This window comes from Harpegnathos saltator, unplaced genomic scaffold (assembly GCF_003227715.2).
Source record: "Harpegnathos saltator strain DR-91 unplaced genomic scaffold, Hsal_v8.6 scaffold9, whole genome shotgun sequence".
In the NCBI taxonomy this organism is placed as follows: Eukaryota; Metazoa; Arthropoda; class Insecta; order Hymenoptera; family Formicidae; genus Harpegnathos; species Harpegnathos saltator.
The window spans coordinates 117221-135496 of record NW_020230717.1 but is presented as its reverse complement, the minus strand read 5'-3'; the positions used below and the strand labels follow the sequence as shown (position 1 = coordinate 135496).

Genomic DNA, 18276 nt, shown 5'->3' with positions numbered 1-18276 from the left:
TAAGATCATAAAGTGTCACAAAGTGACAAGACATAAAGTAGTGTTAAAGAGAAAAGTTGCGTGTCACGTTAATTTTACAACTATTTATTGACTGCTAAAAAAGGATAGTTTCTGTGGCATTTTACATATATATTCAAGTGATTTGAAGTATTTTTTCAATGCGAACACCTTTATATTTAGAAATGACACCCAAAAATTGTTTTGTTAAAACTTGATAATGCAAATCATATTAGGTACAATGAATGAGATCCCGATAAGGACCTGATTAACTGAACCATATTATATCATATACTAGGTTGGTACATTAAGGTCCTAATGTGAACCCAATCATTATAACCTTATAAAGGTCTTCCTTACTCATTCGTCGTTAGGACATTATAAGGACTTACTTACTTAGAATTACCTTTCATTCACCCTATTAAGTCCTTATCAATGTTAGGTGAACCTCATGAAAATTTCTAGTCGGGAATGGGAAAAGATACCGAACGCGGCTTACGATGAAAACCCCGGAGTTTCGCTTTCCCTTCCCGGGATCGGAGTCCTTTTATCATCGGGTTATCGGGAAGGTATGTCGGATTTATTACAGAGCACGAAGACTCAACTCGAGAGTCTAACGAGAAATTCTCCATGTATGCTGCTTGACATCTCGCGTCGACGTCGCAATTATAATATACATCCCAGACGGAGCAGGCCGGCGTGATATTTGCTCGATCCTCGAGCGAGCCGTTCGAAAAAATGGCGGTCGCGCGCGCGATTTCGCGAAAGGGAGAAAAACAAGTTCGCAAAACGAGACGGCCGACGACAGCGTGAGCACATTTACGGTCTGATAAATTCGCCGCGGTAAAATCGCAGCACGGTTCATTTGTGCGCGACGAGGGGAGCGGCGGCGGAGAGAAACCGCGGGCCGTGTTTTTCCGCGGGCGATCGAATGAGGATTCGATGGCGCGCAGGATCTGGAACAGTGGCGCGACCGACGGCGACGGATCGACGTCGTCTCGCGGAGAAATTGAGGGACTTTATCGTCCACACACATCGCAGGAGGAACCGCGAGCGAGCGCGGCCGACTGCTGGAATTCCGCGGCTCGTTGGTCCAGATTCGCGGACGCCACCGCGACGTATCTGGACCGCAGCGGTGCTCTCCGCCGCTCGTCGACGACGCGTTCCGGTTCTCACGATTCGCACACCGTGCGAGCGAGAGGATCGCCAACAGCGCGAGGAATGCCTCCGGCGATTCGCGAACCGCGAAACGCGTCTTTTGCCGCATCGCTGACTCCGCGAATCGTAGAAAAGGAAATTATTTTAACGGAATTCTCCTTCCGAGACGGCCGCTGTCGTCCGAGTTGCGCATCTTTAGAATTAGAATATTTTGTAGAGTCACAATTTACATACTCGTGTTTATACGTTTTTTTCTTCTTCTTTTTCTTTATTGGACTCGACGGCCGCTTGGAGGAAATCTCCGGATACGTTTTTTATTCGTTCGCCTCGCGTTATCGCGACGGTGAGGATGAGTCAACTGGCGGGCAGCAGATTGAGGAGGGTGAGGAGACTATCTCGCGCACCCCATTAAATTTATAAGCATCCCACTTAAGCCGGCTGCGTAATTTTCTCCGAGGATGCTGGCCGTGCGCGATCGATAAGCCGGCAGAGGAGCCGAAGAAGTCTCCGTGCGACTTCTGCGATGTTGGTTAGTGTGCTAATCATTCGCGCGTACCGTTAGCTCCTCGTTTTATCGTTATCAAGATTCTCTCTCTCTCTCTCTCTCTCTCTCTCTCTCTCTCTCTCTCTCTCTCTCTCTCTCTCTCCTCTCTCGAGCCCGATGTGTCGCGATGCGCGACGCACATTGAGGCGCATCTCTGCGCTCCTTCATTAATCTCCGAGCCGAGCGATAATCATGCGTCGACGAAAGCAAAAGTAAACCGAGCTGGAAAGCGCGCGCCAGCGAGGGGTCATTAATCGTGAGATTAATCACGATCTAAGAAGACGTCGTTGGACTCACGAGAGATGCGAAGTCGCCAGAGATGCGCGGGATTTCGATTTAACGCGTTGACCATCGCGGTGGTCGTCACTGATCCTGCGATTCTGTGACTCTGCCGTGTCTCATTAAACACGAGGCGCAATTAAATGCACCTAGGAGAGTCGCTTCCGTAGTCGATAGAAAGAAAGAGAGAGAGAGAGAGAGTGAGAGAGAGATAGATAGATAGATAGATAGATAGATAGAGAGAGAGAGAGAGAGAGAGAGAGAGAGAGAGAGAGAGAGAGAGAGAGAGAGAGAGGGAGAGAAGCGTCATTTATCGAGCGCTCTGGGACAAAGTCCTCTCAAGCGCGAAGGCAGAAATTACAAAATAAAAGAAAATTAAAAATTAGTTTACGAAAAAAGTAGATAATTAATACTGATATGCAAAATGAGGAAATTAATATAAAAAAATATAAAATAAATGTATACCAAACCAGAAAGGAAAGTGTATAGGCATATACGCGTACATGTATATACTCGCATGTCCAAATATACGCAAAATTTGTAAAACCGAGAGAGAGAGAGAGAGAGAGAGAGAGAGAGAGAGCCGCTGTCACACGCGAGTGACACTTTTCTCTTTCCAGTACTCGTGCAATTCAGTTCTTATTTTGCGCGATTATTTTTATAACGTAATTAATCATTTCCATAATCATGTCACGCAAACGTCTAATCTAATCAGGGAATCAGTCCGTTTCTTAAATGAAACTTTTGATTAATATCGGATCAGTGGCGTTGTCTGACGCGGCGGTCAGAGTCTGATGCAAAATAAAATTACATCCATTGCACGACGAGCGACACGTGAGGCGTCGCCGAACGCCGGAAGATACGCGGACTAATTGTCGGCTAATCGACGCGCTCGCAATTACTCGCGTAATTAGACGCAGCCCGACGGTGTCGATAGTAAATCTGTTATTCTTCGTCGGCTGTGTACGACTATGATGCACTTGCATTGCTTGTTTCGATCTAATTTATGCCGCGAGAAGGAAAGTGCTTTCGGAATGGGGGGAAAAGGCGACCCCGTTCTTCTCAAGCACGACCCTCGGAGAGGAGAAGAGAGGTATGGAGAAAGAAAGCCCAATTCCTCTAACGGAACGGGAAGTGGACGAAAGATCGGTGACGAGAAACGGTATCTCCGTTTTCGCGTTTCGCAGGCATTCGATTGCGTTTAAAAGCCGCGTGAGGCAACCGCCGAGAGAACAATTGACCGAATGGAAATCCCCTATGGGAATCTTTCCGTCCCCGGAGGGTTTGCCAAAAATAGGATACTCTCTAAATTTCTTCTTGGAGCGGAGACCTTCCGCTAGTGAAATTTGCATTGCAAGAAATTTAGAAAGCGAAGAAAGAGTGATCCGATTTCGAACAATTAATTGTTTTGGCGAATAAAAGTTCGTCGATTGAAATTGACTCAATAAATGACGCTTCTCTCTCTCTCTCTCTCTCTCTCTCTCTTTCTATCGACTACGGAAGCGACTCTCCTAGGTGCATTTAATTGCGCCTCGTGTGTGTAATTTCGTCGACGTGTTGACTCGGTATCTTTTTTTAGTGTTCAACAGACAATTTTTTTTTTAACATTCGAACACCCCGCGAGAGTTTAATAGAAAAATGGCGAGTGTGTCCCTCGCATCAGCCTGACACCCGCGGTTTTCCTCGGGCGACAGAAAATCTGTTGCGCAAAGTTGCGAGTTTCTTCTTTCATTGCGCCACGACGACGATATGAAGGAGCGGCATCGCGGAATTTCCGCCTTCCCGCTTGTACTTCGTGCTCGACGAGGAGGAAGAGATTCGCCGGGGTTAACTGTGAATCGACGGGTTAACTGTTTGACTTGCTGATGCGGCATCGGGCATGCGGCCGACAACGACGACGACGACCACGACGACCGCGATGCGACCCGCGCGTTTCCTCGGCGACGACGCGCCAACGCCGGGCCCATCCTTTCATCCAGCGTTTTCCGCGAACGGCTATAAAATTAAGCGCGGACAACGTGTAGAATGACTATCGACATCGGAATTTCACCGCGGGACAAAAACGCTGAATACAACAGTCGTCCTCGTCGTCGTCGACAACGTTGTCGCCGTCCGGTCGCGCCGGAGAAGGAAAACGGTCGCGGGTGCGTTTCATCGGTCCCGACGGCCTTCGGCTGATGTTTCTATCACGTGATGTAACAGTTCCATCTTAGCAGAACGAACTATCGTTAATTAATCGGACCTCGCGGAAAGGCAACGGGGAAGAGGCGGGAGGAAACGGTCGGCGGCGGGGCAATAAAAACGGTGGACCTCGAGCAATTGCGTAGGAAGGAAAGAGAGACAAGAATTGTGCGGGGAAAACGAATCGAATTCTTCGTTTCTTCGCTCTCTCAAAGACGGAGAAAGAGAGATAGGGAGAGAGAGAAAAATTTACTATGCGCTCTCCGTGCGAGAAAGTTTCCTCAAGTGCGGAAAAGAACAAAACAGATAAGAACGAAGACGCAACGCATATGTGGCATCAGCGTAAAGCAAGAGAAAGAGAAACGAACGCGTAAATTAATTACCAGACGGTGGGGAGGGGAGGGGGGAGAGGGGGTTATCTACCACCGCGGTTTATTAATTTACGGAGTGCGAGAATTAACACACCGACGAGCTAAATGCGCGTCGATATACGCGCGTTATTTATGCGCTGATATCACGTCATTGAGCGATATATCGATCAGACGCGCCGTCTCTCGAGCCGTATTTTTCACGCGTCTCCGCCATCGTTTCCGATTGTTGCCGATTAGTCCCTGGATGCTGAAAAGAGCCCCATCCGGCCGCATCGGGGCAATCAATGGAAATCAGCGCGGCGGGCATCGCGGTGAACTTTGACAATCGGAGGCGGCCTTTTGAGACGAGGAGGAGCGAGGTAGAGAGAGAGAGAGAGAGAGGGGCAGGGAGGGGGGAGAGAAAGAGAGAGAGCGAGAGGGAGATGCATCGCGAGATGCACATGCGAGCCGTATGCGGCTCGTGGCCGCGCGCATCGGTGGCGGCGGCGGCGGCGGCGGCGGCGGCGGCGGCGGCGGAGGCGGAGGCGGCGGGGGCGGAGGGGGAGGCGGCGGCCGCAGCCGCGGCGCATGGCGCGAGAGCTCGCGCACGTGCCGCGTGCATTCTGCTCTCCGGATACACGCGTGGCATTACGTCTGCGCCAGACGTGTCGTGCGACCGGCGTGCGACTCGGCGTGTCTCCTCGTGTTGATCTCTCGCGGCTTTTAACGCGTCTGCGTGACACGCGCGCATGTCCGACTGTTCGCAGCCGGAGAGAGGATCGCACTCCCGCGAGAGAGAGAGGCTCTCGGGCTCGCCGATGAGCCGCGGCCTCCTCTTCTTACTCCGCGGGCGTTCGCCGCCCGCGGTCGCGGATACACCGGCCGGGGGAGTCCCGGGAGACGGGAGGGCGAGCCACGGCCTGATCGATTTCGGAAGGCAGCCGTGCAAATGGGGAACAACCGCGTGCGCGACTTCCGACGCCGGGAGCGTAGGAAGCGCGGAACGGCGCTGCGACGGCGACGACGGCGGATTCTTTTGCACTCGGCACAGTTTTGTGCGGGACGCAGTGTTGCGTGACGATACAATTAAAACAGCCAATCGCAGCCGCGGGGGAAAAAAAGCTGAGTTAATTATCCGGTTCAGCCGGCCGACGCATTTGCGGAAAATTGCGACGCAGAACCGCGCGGGGCGGGGTGGGGTGCGAAGATAAAAGGAAGGCACACAAAATGAGGGGGGCGGGGGCGGCACCGACGCGGCGCGACCGTCGCGCGAAGACGCGAGCGACGAAGGGCGGTGGGAAAAATCGGCCGGCGGAAAAATCGTACAAAAGCGGACTTATGCACGGTCGATCGGCGCCGCGGGCACGGGACGTGAAACGACGGCGGCGGCGACGGCGAGCGTCGAGCGGCGAGGGCGAGTTTTTGTCGGGGGCGATATACTGCAAAACCGAAAGTGAAAGTGATCTTGCAGCGAGTGGAACAACGCGCCACGACGGCGAACGACGGACGGACGGACGGACGAATGAGCGGCGCTTTTTGCCCGGACGCATCATCATCACCCCCGGGATGAGGTATCCCCAGGTGGGCAGTCTCGCGGCTTCTGAAAGTCGCGGGACTTCCCCCTGCGCTGCCTCACCCTGCGCCAATCGTTGGCGCAAGCCGCAATTACCCGCGGTACCAATCTGCGTAATGACATAATTGTGAGGCATTTTCCGCATGGCTCTCACACGTGGCGGTCGCGGCGCAAAGTCGCGTCGCTCGATCGAATTTCAACGACGACGGTTTCTCCTCCGCGCGACGAGATCGCGCTCTCTCTCTCTCTCTCTCTCTCTCTCTCTCTCTCTGCATTTTTCTTTCTCTCTGTCTATCTGCGCGGCCATCCCGCTCTCGCTCTCGCTTTCGGTGGAAATCTCGTCGGATCGTTTCTTCGTCCGAGTATTATCCGATTCACTCTTCTTTCGCCACGGACGATTCATGATTGTCGGCGAGGGGAAGCGTGCAAATTCGCCTTAATGGGCCCGATGCGCCTCGCGAACCAGACCGGCTCGAATCGGCTGGATATCAATTAAGTAATTTGTCGGAGCCCCTCGCGAGCGCTGCGTGCCGATGATCGATGATGCTCGTCGCTCAAGGTCGCGGGGTGAGTTCAAGGCCGACCGTTTTCTCGCGCGAGGAAAGCGAGCAGGTGCGAGCGCGCGCGCGACGTGTGCGTGCCAGGTGAGAATTACAAGATTTCAGTCGAACCTCGTCGGTCCGGGGTGATTGCCGTGCGGGGAAACTCGGCGCGGCTTCATTACGCGGAATGTGTAATTCCCCGGGAATTTTTTCGACGCCGTTAATCGCGTGCCCGACGAGGAGGTAACAAAGTTCCGCGCGCGTTTGCGGATCCGCTGCGCGATTTTTCGCAATGTAATTGCAAACGGAGAGGAGCCTCGGTCTCTCCGGCTGGCCGTGGCGCTGGGTGGGATTATTTCGCGTTGCGTATGAGAAATCGCGATAGTATCGCGGTATCGCGAGGCAGACGACGAGACGACGAATTCGCGAAGCGCCGACGCTAACGCGTTGCTTCTGGACCGTTTCCAGCATCGTCAAACAGGCCGCTCGCCGGCTGCTCCTCGTGAAAAGGCCGAAAGGGCACTTGAATAAAATAGCGTGTGTTTCACAATTCCATTTGTCAGACAGATCGTCTCTTTTTTTCTTTTTCTTCGCGTGTTCGCCCCCTTTCTCTTTCTCCTTTCCTAAAGAATGCCGTCGATCTGTTGTTGTGCATACCTTTGAAGAAGAAAAGCACACAATTGTAATAAAGATATTGCATTTATTCTAGCTTCTAATACCTAATCATTCATAACGTACGAGGTGTGAATATTGCATATGAAAATCCGAAATGGATTTTCATATCATATTCATATCATATTCATATTTCACCTCGTACTATTGCATCGTAATCGTAATTGCATATGGAAATCCGAAATTCGGAGCGTTGAAAAACGATAACGATCACACAGTGAGGTCAATGGTGGGGAGAACGATGTGTTTACGTTCGGAAGATAGAGACGTGGATCATAAAAACGATGTCGCGAGAGAGGTAGGCAGTTAGTCGCTGTTGGACGCTCGAAAGAGACGTGCCGTCGCCCCACTCGTGCAGAAGGTTGGTGAGTGTTAATCAAATCATTGTTTTCTAATGTTCATCGGGTCGAGCATTGTTCCCTTATACAATTAGGTGATTTCAATTCCGAATACCGGTGTCGTCGTGCGTTTCCCCTTCGACACCGATCCAATTCAGATGTTTTCTTGGTCGCCAGACCGGGCTCGCCGTGCGTTTTCCCGGGGCGGTATGACCTAAGTCAGAGCTCGGCAAACTTTACAACTTTCGGCCGATTTTCGGACGCTACGCCTTCTATCTCCCCTTACCGCGCGGCGGATGCAGCAACTGACGGTCGCGGTTCGCGACCTCAGGACCGTTGAAATCATAAGGCGCATCTATGTGGTTTAAAAAATAAAACGCAATAACGTCGGCAATAGTACCTTCTAATTATAAAAATATAAGAAAAAAATATATATATATATACTTATACAAGTACATATTTGTACATATTTGTACGAAATATTATACATATAGTTGTGTCGATACATTTATTTTTCAGCCTTTGAGGTGCGTTAAAAGAGCGCGTTGTCAACGTTAACACGTTATTCTATCTTTATCGCTCATTACATGTACGAGGATTGAATGACGCGTTCCTGGAACGCATCTTTAGTAGGCACCACATAGATGCGCCTTATGATCCCAACGGTCCTGAGGTCGCGAGCCGCGACCGTCAGTTGCTGCATCCGCCGCGCGGTAAGGGGAGATAGAAGGCGTAGCGTCCGAAAATCGGCCGAAAGTTGTAAAGTTTGCCGAGCTCTGACCTAAGTGATCTGAGCCAGCAGCTGAGAGGCGCAACATCTCGTGCGCTTTCCCTTGGAGATCTCCGACTGCCCGTCAGCGGTTCGAGTGTGCGCATACTCATTCGGAGTATTCGGACCGCCATTTTTAATCCATTATCGCGTGAAGCAATTGCGCGAAGCCTGACTCGAAGGTGTCCTGACACTCGCCGTACGTCTCCGTATCCCGCTCGATCTCCACCGACGGGCTGAATCATATCATCGTTGTACTATCTATTGTTTTTTTCTGTGTTTACTACCTCGAACTGCTCGTCCATTTATTCGGCTTTTAATATGCATAAGGTAAATAAACAAAAGCAGGAAGGTCACGTCTACAGAGACTCTTACACATTTATATTTAATTTCACTTGTATTAACATAATTAATTAATTAACATATATTATAATTACATATTATATATATATCACAATTAATTAATTAACATATTTAATTTCACTTGTATTAACATAAATTGCTCCGAATCGCTGGGAAATATTCCCCATTATTTCCTCCGTATGTATTTCCAAACGTGACACACCGCCAACGAGATTCGCCCAACAAATTGCGACGAATCTCCTTCGATCAGCGTCAATGTAGCGAATGCGTCAATTGTAGTTGTACAAAGGGCGACGCGCTTTTCGCCGTCGACGGAATTTTGTCACAAGTCAGCGAACTTCATCGAAAGAAAGTTCGGCGGAATTTTAACAATGATAAAGTTCAGGCCCAACCGTTGCGAACCGTCTGCCTCGCTTCTCTCCCTCTCGTTCGAGACACGTGGGTCCTTATTCACGTCAAGTCCTCATGCGCGTCATACTGCAATCCGCGCTGATCACAAGCATGGACGTCTCGCTCTCGCGCTGTAGAATCGCCCCGATGAATCTACGCCGCCTCTTCAACGTCTTCGGTCCTTCCGTCAGCACCCCTCTCTCTCTCTCTCCCTCTCGATGCGTACATACACGCCAAGTTGCAGGATCGATTGCGGTACACGCGGTCATCCTCCCCCGCGCTCGCTCGCATTTTTGCACGAAGCAGGGCGCAACAATCATAGTGCGAGCTATCGCACACGTTCGATCTAATGGACAGCCGGAGGCTACTTCGATGGCCGGCCCGCGTCTTCTTCTTCTTCTGAGACGCGCGCGCGCGCGCGCTCTTCCTTTTATCCCGCCATTCTCTTCGGCCCTTCCCTCTCTGTAATATCTGCCCATTGTCTCGCTTTGCCCACAATGGGAAGGAGTTTGCGGTACTTCGCGTGGAAAAGAAGCGCGTTATCGTAACTCGCGGGCTTTTAACCCCCTCCCCGCCCCCGCCCCCGCCCCCCCTCGGCCCGGTGAGTCGAAGGATAATGCGCTCAGCAGGATGTTCGACGATCCGCTAGCTCCGTTCAAACGCGCTCGCGCATAGACACACAGACACACAGCCCGCTCGAATTACGGTGCATCTCACACACGTGAGAGATGCGGGAAAGAGAGCGACCGAAGGAAGCGACACCGATAATAAATTTTCTAATTGCAATCGCGACGCGGCAATCTCGCGGCGGCCCAAGATTAATCCGGCGACTTCTCTCTCTCTCTCTCTCCTCTCTCTCTCTCTCTCTCTCTCTCTCCTCTCTCCTCTCTCTCTCTCTCTCTCCTCTCTCTCTCTCTCTCTCTCTCTCTCTCTCCTCTCTCTCTCTCTCTCTCTCTCTCTCTCTCTCTCTCTCTCTCTCTCTCTCTCTCTCTCTCTCTCTCTCTCTCTCTCTCTCTCTCTCTCTCTCTCTCTCTCTCTCTCTCTCTCTCTCTCTCTCTCTCTCTCTCTCTCTCTCTCTCTCTCTCTCTCTCTCTCTCTCTCTCTCTCTCTCCTCTCTCTCTCTCTCTCTCTCTCTCTCTCTCTCTCTCTCTCTCTCTCTCTCTCTCTCTCTCTCTCTCGGACCACTCGACGTGTTACATTGACGACCGGTGGGATTAACGGATGGGAAGGCGCGCCCTATTAATTTCATCGCTCTTCGTGTTCCCCTCGTGTCACGTGACTCAAGTGAAACGCGTCTCCTAGAGCCGCAGGAGGAAGTGCGCGCACTCGCGACGAGAGGCAGCCGTCGGGAATGATAATAATGTACGCACGCATGATTGTAATAACATTTGCAACACACCGCGAGCCTCTTACGTGGTGAAACTCGTAAAGGAAAAGGAGCACGCGAGCGCCGGGAAGAAGAAGAAGAAGAAAAAGAGAAAGAAAGAGGAAAAGAAAAAGAAGAAGAAGAAGCGGAAGATGAGAGGAAGAGAGGCGGAGGAGGAGGAGGAGGAGGAGGAGGAGGAGGTAATGGAACAATGACTAAGGCAACGCTTAACTTCCGTCACAGATTGGAGACGTATTCCTCCGCCGTTATTGGCATAATTGCCCGTTGATACGCAGCAATTCTATTCGTACGCTCGCGTCGCTCGCGAGGGAAATCGATTGAGCCCCGTCGTCTCGCTTCGAGGCACGTCGAGCTCTTCGACAGAGCCTCCGTAATTAACGTTCGCCGCTTGATATTCAGCGAATCTCTCAACATTTGCCGGGCCGAAACTCGCCGGCCAGAGGCCCTCTTCGTGTCTGGATGCAATACAATACAATGTGATGAAAAGTACGCGCGGCACGCTGAGAAGAAACGCGTCGTTAACCCTCTGGAATTATAGTCATTCTTCTGACCGTTATTATTATTTCATCGAGCAATCATAGCCACGAATATCGGACATTTTCTGTCCCACTGCGCGTTATTTAAGTTGTCGAAAAGACAAGTAGTTTGATGATATTTAATGCTTAATTTTTTAATATTTTTTTCCAATATCTCAATATTTAACGGAACGCGGATAAAATCACGCGGTTGGATACGACAGTTAACGTCAGAATCGTCAGCATTGTTTTTGATCGCGCAAGACTCCGACAAGTAAACCTCGGGGAACGTCAGACGCCGATTTGTTTCCAATTTTTTATAGTTATTTTTTATGTCAAAATATGAAGAAATCTGTTATCATTTTTAGCTTAAATTAATTTTTTTCAATTTTTTGGAAATTTTTCAAGTTTTGCACAAGTACACTATTTTATATATATTTAAAGCAATATCTCCTCAAAATATATATATCTGATTTGTTGAAACTTGCACACACACATGTCGCCGATTATGAGTCAGAACTATTTTGTAAAATTCAAAATGACGGATCTAATATGGCTGACGTCATTGTCGAAAAAGTGTCCAGTTTTACGCTACATTCGACGTTGGGTAATCTTTCGGCTCACTATTCAGCAAACAAGCCCATTTTAACGTCAAAATCTGGTAAAAACTGGAACAAGAAATGAACGAAAAAAGAATGAACAGAAAACTCGAGAAATTCCGAAAAAATTGGAAAAATTAATTTAAGCTAAAAATGACGACAGATTTCTTTATATTTTGACGTAAAAAATAACTGTAAAAAATTGGAAACAAATCGGCGTCGCGACGTTCCCCGAGGTTCACTCGTGAGAATGCAAATGTTTTGCGTGCGCGATTCGGTACACGAGACAAGTAAATTGCACGCACAAACGCCCGTAGCGCGCGCGCGCGCGCAGCCGGGATTTAATTTTCTTTAAACATAACAGCGCGACGAGCGCGCATTATGCAAATGGCCCGATTTTCTCCGGTGCGGGATAATTGGTGGCCTTCTCTCGGGGAAAGCTTAGGGAAGAAAAAGAGGAAGACGCGCGAGAGTCGCGCCGCCCGAAGGAATTTCTATCACGTGTGAACTTTACGAGCGGCCGCATCAGGAAGCCCGGCCGCAATAGCGTAATCGTAATAACGCGCGCTGGATGGCGACGACGGTGTCGTAAGACGGCCGAGCGTGAGCAAGAAAAGCGCTGAGAAGGAGGAGAAACGGGGGGAGATGACGACGACCACGGCCGCCACTAAGGCCGCGCAACTCATCAGACCCCATTACGCATTACGCATTACGCATTGGACACGTGTGCCCGCGTCGCCCTCCGCCCCCGATGTTTGTTATCCGCCTGCATCTCGTGCGCTATCTCTCTATCGATCGCGATCACCGCGCCGCGCCGCGCCGCGCCGCGCCGGCAAGAAAGCCCGCGAAGAAACACGCCGGAGTGATCAAAGGACGAAGGCCGCGAAGGACGGCAGTCGTCGCCGCTCTAATCATTATCGGAGCGCGATGAGCGCGCAATCTTCGGACGGAGGATGGAGCCGTCAACGGGCGGAGAGTCCTCATGGAGTTGCCGGGTTTCGACAGTCCTCGGCCTTTTCCTTCTTTTTCTTCTCCTAATGCATTACTCCGTACTTGCCCTTGTCCCTTTGTTGTTTCAACGAGAATGTAACCAAATACTCGAAAGAGATCGACTCGAATTCGAGCACCTTCCTTCGGCTGCGATTGCAGTGAATTAACGGCGACAGACGACGCCACCGTCCCCGGCCGATCACCTGGGTGTGACCCCCGGGACGGTCGAGGTGCTGAGAGGAGATATCCGATAAGACGCGCTCAGCCTTCGACTCCATCGGGCGCATCGAAGCACAATCGAAGCGCCGCCGCCGTCGGCGGCGGGGCACCGATAAGAGGTGAGCGTGCGACAATTAGAGCGGAATGCGAGCCGATAGAGCATGCGATGCGCGGCAAAAATGCCCGGCCAGTTTTCTCCGGTCTCTCCGGAGACCGATATGGGGCGAAAGTCGTACACTTTGGCCGGCGCTCGTGCGCTCGGCTAATGTCACGTCCAACTCGCCGCGCGAGTTATAAATTTGCGGCCAGTAGGCTGTCGCCGCGGCCGGCGACTTTCGAGAACGTTCGCGTGCGTGTTCGTATACGCAGCAGCTCGATGCGAAAAAAGGCCAGGATGCAGAAAGCCGAAAGGAGATGACGAAAATGACAGATCCTACAGAGCGGGCTCTCTCGCCTCGCGCGGAAACCGCCGTCGACGGAGCTCACGGCGGCGTCAAGCGAAGAAGCGCCTCTCCGAAATGCGCCTCTCTTTCGCCGAGTACACACGTAACACAGTCGGCTTTATAGAGCGAAGGAAATTCCATTCCGATAAGATAACGTACGCGGCGGCGGCGGCGGCGGCGGCGGCGGCGGCGGCGGCGGCGGCGGTGACAGCGGTGGCGACGACGCAGTCGCTCGCGGTAAACGTTACGGTTTTATCGAGTTTGCTTTTCTCTTTTTTCTCTCTCTTTCTCTCTGTCTCTTTCTGTCTAGCAATGCACTCCCGCAGCAGCGGTTCGTGCCGTCGCGATTCCCGGAATCGTTTATTCGCAGGGAGAACCGCTCGCTGCAGGTACCCTCGCGAAATATTCCGCCACTCGGCGACGGGGATCCGTCACCAGCGCGGCGTGCCAGAAATACCGCGCTCTGTTTTATGCCGAATGTCGCGTCGGGCCGTTCCTTTGTCCGCGTGATCACCCCGCGAACTCGCGCGGCGGTCTTTCTCTCCCTTTCGCGCGCGTCCCTCTCGACCGTTTTATTTGAATTTCAGACTCGTCACCGGCGGACGCGCGCGCGGTGAGTCACGAGAGATCGTAAAGCGCCGGTAATGGTTCCCCGATTATATTCTCGGTTTATAGCGGCCGTTTCGGCGGCGGCGTTATCTTGCCGCTATATCGCGATCCCCGTTGCGTTTTTCGTGCTCCTCTCGCAACTGGCCGCCATATGTCACGCGCGCGGCACGACACACGCGTGTCATTGTTTTACGCGGCGGAGCGCAAAGGCTGAGAAGCAGCCGCGCCGCAGTGGTTCTCACCGCGTCGAGACGATTCTCGCGCCCGGAAGCTCCTTCACGCAAGTGCGTGTCGGCCGTGAAAAGAAAAAGAACAGAACAAGCAAGAGGAAAACGTGGTGAACACGTGTGGCGAGAAAGGGGGGCGGGGGACGGAGGGAGGAGAAGACACGAGTCCTTTTATGGTGGTTTGCGTGAAAGTGGAAAACGCGAGCGCGCTCGGCCGGGCTTTCGTCGGCGGCTTCTACCCCGAGAACCTCTCGTTGGCTCCTCCGTGAACCTCGTTGGAGGTCATCGCCGGCGGAGTTGGCGTCGCGGACGACGCGGGAACCGCACACGGCCGCGTGTTGACATGCTCCGGCTATCGCGGCCCGCCGCGACCGAGAGGTCACGCGCGTAAAGGACCCGCACCGCATTATCCAGCTCGCGAACACCTGCCCGACGTGCCCGCATCGCGGCTTGAATCCTCGGCGCAATTTCGAGCAAAGCGAGTTCTCAATCCACCTCGAGCTATCGAGCTCGTTGCGCGCTACTCGCGATTGTAATCGCGCGGCGAAACAATTACGGTCCGGAGGATCGTTTTCACGGAATTTAGACAGTGATGATAAATAATGCATATTTTAAGTATATACGACACCCAAAAGAAAGTATTCTATTTGTAAAGTGATCTTTCCCACAGTCTCATATCCTGAGCGAAACCTTTTACAGAAGAAGGATTCCTCTTTCGATAAAGCGATTAAAGTGAACCATTCATCTAAGATTTATTGGATATTATTCTATTTATTATCTTCTTATTCCAAGAGGATATCCTCTTATATCGATTGATTTTCCTCTTATACAAAGAGGAATATGTTGATTTGAACGTCGGCTTTTGTTCAGTCATGCTCCACTTTCAGACATAAACGAAAAAAATTATCATACACTCATGGGTTAGAATATTTGTAACGCTTTTTAAAAAAGTATGTGCCGTAATATGTAACGAAAATAATTTACCCATATTTGGTCAAATACAATTTATAATCTACCGCAAGAAGTTGAATAATATATTCTCTCTTTTAACTATGTTTTATACAATTGGTTATGAACATCTTTGTAGCTATGAGGTCCATAACAAAACTGAAATGGAAATTTGGAAATTTGTTTGTTACAATCTTATTTCATTCGTGTCTACTTATTGTAGAACTGGAGCCAGAAATACTTATATATATATATATATATATATATATATTACTTTTCATTATATATTATAACAATTTTTTCTAATTAATTAGTATTATCAGTAAGAATAAATAATAAAATCCTCTTGAAAAAAGATTAAATAATTTGTGTATAAGAGGAAATTTATATTGAAATCAATAAGATTTGCATCATACATACAACATATAATCCCTATAACTTTAAGAATAATGTGTTTATAATATTTTCCTCTTAATCTTAGAGGAACCTTCTTGAGGCCATATATAAGAATAAAATCCTCTAAAATTTAGATGATTCCTCTTGTTCTGAAATTATTTTTTTTCGGATGGATTCCCCATAAAATTTACAATAAGTAAACAAATAATTTGCTATTGCTACTCCTCTGTTGCTACTTATTTCTCGTTAATTTTCCTCTCTACTTTTTGCTCCCCGCGTCTGTTTCTCTTTTGTGAGAGAAACGCGGTTAGCCTCGAAATTGAGCATTTTCTTCTCCGAATGTAGTCTCTCACGATGAGGCGGTCGTCGCATCGGTGATCCAGACGTGTTAAACGAGCCCGGTTGCTCCCCTCGAAAGTATCAAAGCCAATAATATCGGCGTCGAAGCTGGTGTCCACGTCCGACGCGGATCGTTCGCCTTCGGCGGGAAAGAAATATCGACACTTGGATAGCGCCGGGTTACCCGGCCATGGCTCGGTATTTATACCCGCGGCGTACCAGTAAACCTCGTTTACGATCCGCCGCGAGGGAACTAATGGAGGTAATAAGTAATTAAGCGTCGCGCAAAAATAACCCATCGCGCCGCATACCGGCGCGGCGTCGCGCGGTTATTCGCTGAAAAACGCGCGTGTTCTCATTAAACGAGTCGAGAAGGGAATTGCAATCTTCGAGACGAATTTCGGAGCGAATGAACGAGTAAACTAATTTGACGAAATGGAAAATGGAGAGTCGCTCCACAGTCCCGCGAGAGGGTGAAAGTCACGGGCTCGCTGGGACGCGTCGGGGGGGGGGGGGGGGAATCTCCGGGACCTCCTCTCGCGGAAGTCCTCTCGGTGTTCGCGGTCCCACGAGATCGTATCGCGCGCAGAATGCGCCACGATAGGAACAAGAAGGCAACCGTGATAAGGAGCGCTGACGTAATCCCCGCGACAGGACGTTCGTGCTCGCGTAAAACCGGAATTTCGCGACCGACCGAATGGCTGGGCGCAGGTATTTATTAACGTCGGCAATAACACAATACTCGTTTCCCCGGATAATTCTCGCATTCTCATCGCAAACAGCAGACATTTGCGCGTCGCGCACCGCGCTACGGTAATGCGCGCGACTTTCTGTTTTTTTCCACGACGACGGGCGGCTTTTATCGAGGAGAGAATCGCGACGTCTCTCTCTTTCCCTCTCTCTCTCTCTCTCTCTCTCTCTCTCTCTCTCTCTCTCTCTCTCTCTCAACTGCGACTCTGCGCTCGTCCTTGATTATCCTTCGACAACCTCGCCGCACGTGGAACGACGTGTGTTCCCCTTCGCAACGCGAGTCCCCCCTTCCCCGTTCAGCACGTTTGTCAAACAATGGTATATGAAATTAATACAATTACTTTGTTATTGATTCAGGATAAGCATCGACCCGTGTCGGCTGATTTGTCGAGGAAAACACTCCGCGAGATCATCATTCTCTTTCCGCAAAACAGCGTATCCTTGATCACTGTCTTGTTTTGTCGGCAAACAAGAAGCTCTTGGCCGGAGCAGGCTCGAAGTCGATGATCCAGAGTACTCGCGATTGTGAACCTTATCACGATTCGAGTGGCTGGAGCGCGCGTGCGGGCGCGATCGATCGCGATTCCGGCTAGCTCAGCTTCGTCCCGTTATCGTTATCGTGCGCTCGCGATAACGAACGGTGGTGCCTGTTGTCAGTGCGACGTTTCCTTTCGCGCGAAGCAGATGCGCGTTGACAGGGCCAACGAGGACAACGTCGTCGTCGACGCCGCGTCGGTCCGATTTAATTAGACAACGCGCGCGAGCAAAGCGAGGTTCGTTAAAAGCGAGCGGTATCGCGCGATCTGCATCAACTCCTGCGGACTCGTCGCGTCATTAAGCCGGCGAACGAAAAATTGCGAGAATTAAGGACGTGGAGAATTTAGGCTCGCGGTCGCCTTCACCGTCGACCTCGATCTATGGAGACTCGACCGGTCCGAGATATCGTCATCGGCGCTTCCGGACGGCTTTAATCTTCCGCGACTCGATCGGCGGCTGAAGTTTCCGCCGCCGACGACGATCCCGAGCATCATCCACCGGGAGGCGATTTTACGGCTCGCCCGTCGAGCTCGCCTCTCGCCCGCGGGAAAGAGGGCCCGAGGGAAAAGTGCCAGGAGGGCCAACGGTGCCGCTGGTGCATCGTGATAACGGCGTTATCGTGAACAGCTCGCTCGCGGCGAGGCGGGTTTCTAAGGTAACCGCGTTAATAAATCGATGAGACGCTATCGGCTGTGGGATTAAGTTCGCGTCTGGTTCCTCCGCCCCCGCCCGCGCCGCGCCGCGCCGGTGCGGTCGCTCTGCAGCCGGAATATGATGGTGATGATGATAAAATAATAATAATAATAAATAACAAGCTCGTTGTTATGTCGCGTGATAAGAGAGACATGCCGCGAGTGGCGGTTGCGTGTCACTTAGCGTTGATTACTTAGCGATGGATTAATTACGTTTAAGGGAGTCCTGTGTGAGATTCGACTTTTCTTCCGATTTTCCAATTGAGCCGCGCCGACTTCCGAGATCGAGTCGCGTTTCCGCCCCGCCCGCCACGTCGAACGCGCTTTCCGCGGCCAGGCGAGAAAAGGGAAGCTCTCAGGCAAGAAGGTCTCGACGAAGACTCGTTAAACGGCGATTGCACAACCGTCGCGACCGGCCGCCGACCTGGTAGAATCTCGTTTTCTAGGACAATCGCCATTGCCGCGCGAC

General features: G+C 51.0%; 1 protein-coding gene across 4 annotated transcripts in view; it reads left to right on the top strand.

The window, feature by feature from the left end:
* The window catches only part of LOC105180577 (uncharacterized), a 47399-nt gene that overhangs the window by 16886 nt on the left and 12237 nt on the right, over window positions 1-18276 (top strand). Inside the window, exon 1 of one of the 4 annotated variants that reach the window (XM_011136735.3) lies at window positions 7515-7657. The exons of 2 other annotated variants lie outside the window; for them this stretch is intronic. The gene's annotated coding sequence lies outside the window, so the exon portion shown is untranslated. Of the gene's footprint in view, window positions 1-7514; window positions 7662-18276 lie in introns of those variants that run through there. One more of the 4 variants, XM_011136734.3, reaches the window with a different exon arrangement.